The sequence below is a fragment of the Panthera leo genome, chromosome C1 (assembly GCF_018350215.1).
Source record: "Panthera leo isolate Ple1 chromosome C1, P.leo_Ple1_pat1.1, whole genome shotgun sequence".
Taxonomy (NCBI): Eukaryota; Metazoa; Chordata; class Mammalia; order Carnivora; family Felidae; genus Panthera; species Panthera leo.
Genome location: NC_056686.1, coordinates 14,113,645 through 14,119,823, shown reverse-complemented (window position 1 = coordinate 14,119,823; position 6,179 = coordinate 14,113,645). Strand labels below are relative to the sequence as shown.

Genomic DNA, 6,179 nt, shown 5'->3' with positions numbered 1-6,179 from the left:
CACTCTGGACTTAGTTAACAGTGATGTGTCAATATTGGCTCATCAACTATAACAAATGTTCCACACAACTGCAAGATATTAAAAATTGAGGCAATTGGGGTGCCTGGGTGGCTCAGACGGTTAAGCATCCGACTGTTGATTTTGGCTCCGGTCATGATCTCATGGTTCAGGAGTTCGAGCCCCATGTGGGGCTCCAGGCTGACAGTGCAGAGCTTGCTTGGGATTCTCTCTCTCTCTCTCTCTCTCTCTCTCGCTCGCTAACCCTACCCCCCTCCAAATAAATAAATAAACTTTAAAAAGTTTTGAGGAAATTGTGCTCACTTCAGCAGCACATATACTAAAATTGGAACAACACAGAGAAGATTAGCATGTCACTGTGCAAGGATGATGCACAAATTCATGAAGTGTTGCATATTTTTAAAAATTTGAGAAAATTATGTGTGTAGTGAGGGAAGAGAGGGTATATGGAAAAACCGTCTGCACTTCTGATCGATTTTTCTGGCGACCTAAAACTTCTCTAAATAATAAAGTCTATTAACTTTTAAAGATTCACTGCTCTCGGGGCGCCTCATTTGCTCAGTCGGTTAAACGTCCAGCTTCCACTCAGGTCATGATTTCACGGCTTGTGAGTTCGAGCCCTGTGTCAGGCTCTTCGGGTTCTGTGTCTTCCTCTCTCTCTGTCCCTTCCCCACTCACACTCTGTTTCTCACTCCCTCTCAAAGATAAATAAAACATTAAAAAAAATAAATACGAGAAAAAGTAACAGGTGTCGAAGCAGACAGTGCCGTGTGTCTTCCTGGGAAGACCACATTTCCCTGCTGTCTAGAGCTACGTTGGGTCCAAGTGTCTGAGTTCTGGATGGTCGGATGGAAGCAATATAAGCCATTTCGAGGCTTGGCCCTTCACAATGTCCCACCTACCCCCCAGCTTTTTCTTCTTTTTGCCATGACCTAGCTCCAGATGATGGGGCTACAAGACTGAAGAGGGCCACCCAGCCGACACTGGATTCTGGAAGAAGAAGAAGAAAAAAAAAAACACCTGTTATTGTGTTAAGCCACGGAGCTTTGCAGGATTTATTATTGCAATAGAGCGTAACACAGCCGGACAAAAACAAGCATCAAAAGGCTTATGACAAAACAAACAACAACAAAAGTAGCAGGTCCCCTAAGTCCCCTCTTCCCGTTCTCCAGTCTTGTTCCCCCAGACGACCGCTTACAATGTTTTTAACAACTTTTTTGGGCATTAATGTCCACATTTCTAAATGTGATTTAAAAAGATTTTTTTTAATGTTTATTTATTTTTGAGAGAGAGAGAGAAAGAGAGAGGGGGAGACACACACACACACACACACACACACACACACACACACACAGAGTGCAAGCAGGGGAAAGGCAGAGAAAGAGGGAGACACAGAATCCAAAGCAGGTTCCAGGCTCTGAGCTGTCAGCACAGAGCCTGACACGGGGCTCGAACTTGTGAACCGCGAGATCATGACCTGAGCCGAAGTCAGACGCTCAACTGACTGAGCCACCCAGGCGCTCCTCTAAATGTGGTTTTACTTCGAACTTTGTACTTATCAATTTGAGGGGTTCTCTATTAACTTCCTGTGACAGCAGATGACATTTAGCGTTCCTAAATCATCAACAACCCCGATTGTCCCCTGAGCAACTTCACAACGTGATAAATATGACATTTGGGGTTAAATCCGCATTCAGTTTTTACGTTATGCAGACTATGCAAATATAGAACACTGATGAGCCAGATGGTACAACCAGCATCGTGTTTCCTTTTGTAAACAACTGTTAATTTTATTTGTCTCTACGTTTACATTCATCTCATTTTATTTTTACTCGCTTAGTTGTTTGTTTTTTTCAATCTCCATGTCACCAATGTTTTCCATACTTCACGGTGGATATTTGTCATTCTCCCTTGTTGTCCAGATGTTAAACCCTTCCTGTATTTGGGGAATTTCCCCTTAGGAGAACTGAGCCAGCCAGTGGCGTCTCTCCGAGCTGTGGTACCAGCTACTTGGGGACAGCAGCAGTGTCATTCTCCCCATGCCAGCCTACAGTCTGGTTTGAGGAGTTGTTTCTAGCTGGGTAGCTATGATGGAAGCTCTCCAGCCCTCCTGGGATTTTATGGGTCACCTAACACTCTTCATAAATTCCCTTGCTCCTTAAGTCAACTAGAGTTGGTTTCTCTTAGCTTATAGATAAGAACAGCTATCAGTACAGTTTTCCACACGATCACGTGCAAGGCCAGGTTCCTGGGCGTGTGACCCGTGCAGTAGGCACCAGGCTTCATCCTCAGGAGACCCCAGCCACTTGCTTCGCTATTGCCGTCTTGAAATTCTCAAATTTTAAGCCGGAAGCCTCTTTGTTTCATTTTGCAAACAAGGCAGGCAGTCCTGGTTGCATGGAGTAGATAATGTGTGAATTTCCCTATTTTCGGGAGATCTCAATCCCGGAGTCATCTGCCCTTCTGGTCCCATCTGGAATGAGCCCCCCGGCACAGGTGTCTCGCTGAATCTTCCTTTTTGCCATCAGCTTGGAAGCTTTCCTTGCCCTTCTCCTGGGTTGGAGCCACTATCTCCCCGATACTTGGCTTTTTCTTTCAGTTTCCTCTCATCTGGGTGGAGTACATCATCAATCGCTTTCTGAGAAGAAGTGCACAAGAGGTAGGACATTTTGAAAGGTTGCGTATCTGAAATTGTATTTATTCTCCCTCACACCTAGTTGATGGATTGGCTAGACGCAGAGTTCCCTGTGAACAATATTTTTCACGTAATGTTTTGAAGGTTCTGTTCCTTTACCTTCTATAGCCTCCGATGTTATTTTTTCAGAAGCTCAGGCCATTCTAATTCCCAGGTCTTTCAAGATGGCATGTTTTTCATTTTTCTTTTGTTAATCTCTCTCTCTCTCTGAAAGCTTTTTGCCCACGGATTTCCGAGGGATGATCCTCCAACATCAAAACGTTTTTCTTTATACTCCAGAGGCTTCAAGGGAGGAATAGTAATTACAGAACCTCCCTCTTTGGTTCTTTCATTCAACAAGTTATTTATTGAGCACTTATCGAGTGCTGGGTAGTCTGCTAAGCACTGGGTTTATGATTGTCAACAAGGCAGACAGCTCTCTTGCCCCCACTTGTTTAGCTACTGATTATGAAGACTATTTTGTGAGTGTTCTGAAAGTGGAGTATGAGGTTGGTCAAAGAAAGTCTCTCTGAGATCTGTAGGGTGGGAAAGAGCCAGACATGTAGAGAGTCAGGGTAGAATGTTCCAGTTGGAAATATCCACAGATGCCGAAGTTCTTATGCCAGTCTCATGTTCAGGTGAGCCTGATTAGGATGCCTGTTACCTCTCAGATCTCATCGCTCACTCCCCTCCAGCCTATCTGGCCTCCTTGCTGTTTCTTATGCATAATTGGCATGACCCAGCCTCAGGGCCTTTGCACTTGCTATCCCCTCTGCCAAGAATGCTCTTTTCCCACTTATCTGCATGGCTTGTATTCTCACCCCCTTCAGGGCTCAAATGTCACCTTCTTGAGGCCATCTCTGGCTTCCATGTTGAAAATTGCAGACCCGTTCTCCAATGTCTCTACTCCCCTCTCTCTGCTTTTCCCCCCCCGTCTGATGTACTATATTTATTTGCTTCTCTTGTTTATAGTCTGTCTTCCTCCACTAAAATAGAAACTTCCAAAGGGCAAGGATTTGTGTGCATTGTATTCCCTGCTATATCTTCAGCAACCAAACAATGTCTGGCACATAGAAAGTTCCTGATAACTATGTTCTGAATGAATGGATGGCTCTGAATGGAGAGTTTGGTATATTTGGGCAACAGTAGAAGGACAGCGTGTGGGACACGGTGGGGCAGGGCAGGAAAGGAAGTTGGAGAAGTGGGCAGAAGGTGGACTTAGGGGCCAGGTAAGCATGGAAAGGGGAGTGGATTTTATCCTAAGAGTAACAGAAGACCTTTCAAGGGTCTAAGCAGGGGAGTGACATTATCCAATTTGAATTTTTTAAAGAGCTCCTCCTGGCACCTGGATTTAGAGTAGAAATGAAGCTCGGAAAGGGGAGACGGGTTAGGCAACCACTGTGATAGTCCAAGCAAGAGGGGATGGTGGCCGGGACCCAGGTGAGGGCAGTGCGGATGGAGAACGTGAACAGATTGCAGAAGTGACAAGAACCTGCACTTGACTCTTGTCTCAGGATCCTTGCTACAAACTGAGCATGGGCTTACGGACTTTGACCTCTTTTTGTAAGATCTCCCTTCAAATTCCAAGTTCGGTCTGCTAGTCAACGTCCCAGCTGGACTCTAAGAGGGGTCTGAGGGGGATAAATTAGATCCTCAGAAGCTATGACTAAGAACTCAGAGGAATCCTTGCCCAAGCCTTCATGGTCCTCAACCCAGGATTTTCTCCTCTTGGCTCAGGACTGACTCCTCAGTATTTCCTGAATCGGTCCTGTCTTCTCCATCCTCATGGAAGGAACTCTTCCTTGTTTCTCTTCTGCTCTGTGCTCTCGGTTTACCTGGTTTATGAGTCAACCTCTGCTTGTTGCTCTGGATGGTAACTCTTGATTGGTTTGCTGATTTGCCCGTCTTCCCAAGCAGACCATGAGTTCCTTGAGGGCGAGGACCTTGTCTACACACATCTTTGTGTCCTGGCCTTGTCTCCAGCGACTGGCACATAGCAGGTGCTCAGTAAAGACCGTTGAACTCAATGGCCATAGCTACGCTGGCCATGCCCTCGGGACAGCCCAATTGCTGATGCCCTCCTTGTGAGATAAGAAGAATTCAGCCTGGAGTTCTCAATCTGGTCAGGCACAGACACTCTTTCTAGGCACTTTTCCACATTAGGCAGGGGCTTCCCAGACACAAAGGGCTACCAGCATAGTCGCCAGCGGATGCAGAGGCTTGGCTAGGCAGGGAAAGGACTCTGAAGTGGTCTCTAAATAAGCTGAAAGGATTAGCTGCTGTTAGAACAACATGGGCGCTGTCAGTAAGGAAACAGTTTCCCTGAGATGGGCCCCCCTGAAATTGATGATATGATTCTTTTAACTATGAGCTACTGACTGGCCTGCTTGCTGCAAAGCCTGACTCTTCCTTCCCAACTGGGAATCTGGTGGTGCCCATCCCACTGAGGACTGGTGTGCGACCAATGGCACAATGCATCCCACCTGAGATCCTAGGGAGGAAGAGGTCCGTAGTCAGCTGGCAGGCGTGGTCTTGTAATAGCAACGTCATGAGTGAAGTGTGGATTCGGGCTTTCTGAATAGCGACAAAGCAACATGGAGAAGGAATTGTCAGCTGTCTCCATGAGCCAGGCATTGTCAGAAAAGCATCTGTTCGATCTTTCATCAAGAATATTCATGCAGGAGCGCCTGGGTGGCTCAGTCAGTTAAGCATCCAACTCTTGGTTTCAGCTTAGGTCATGATCTCGCGGCTTTGTGGGTTCGAGTCCCTGCTCGGGATTCTTTCTCGCTCCTCTTTCTGCCCCTCCCCCACTCATGCTATCTCTGTCTCTCTCAAAGTATATAAATAAACTTAAAAAAAAAAAAGAGGGGCACCTGGGTGGCACAGTCGGTTAAGCGTCTGACTCTTAATCTCAGTTCGGGTCATAATCTCATGGTTCATGAGTTCAAGCCCTACATCAGGCTGTGTGCTGATGGTGAGGAGCCTGCTTGGGATCCTGTCTCTCCTTCTCTCTGCCCCTCCCCTGCTTGTGCTCTCTCTCTCTCTCTTTCAAAATAAATAAATAAACTTAAAAGAATAAAAAAATAAAAATTAAAAAAAATATTCATACAAATATTAGTGTTACTAACAAATTATTCCCAAACATAGAGGCTTAAAACAACACTTCTTTTTTTTAAGTTTATTTATTTATTTTGAGAGCATGAGAGCAGGGAAGGGGCAGACAAAGAGAAAGAGAAAGAGAGAGAGAGAGAGAGAGAGAGAGAGAGGATCCCAAGCAGGTTTCACACTGTCAGCGCAGAGCCTGATGTGGGGCTGGAACTCACGAACCTTGAGATTATGACCTGAGCCGAAATCTAGAGTCAGACGCTTAACTGACTGAGCCATCCAGATGCAGCAAAACAACACTTAGTACCCCACTTTCTGTGGGTCAGAAAATTGGGTGGTTCTTGCTCACAGCTTCTGTTGAGGTTGTCACCCCAACTGTTGG

General features: G+C 45.9%; 1 non-coding gene across 1 annotated transcript; it reads left to right on the top strand.

Annotated features, from left to right (window-relative positions):
• The first annotated feature begins 313 nt into the window (after positions 1 to 313).
• Positions 314 to 419, top strand: LOC122228939. Its single transcript, XR_006206825.1, has one exon. It is a non-coding gene; the product is annotated as a U6 spliceosomal RNA (small nuclear RNA).
• Positions 420 to 6,179: the final 5,760 nt, after the last annotated feature.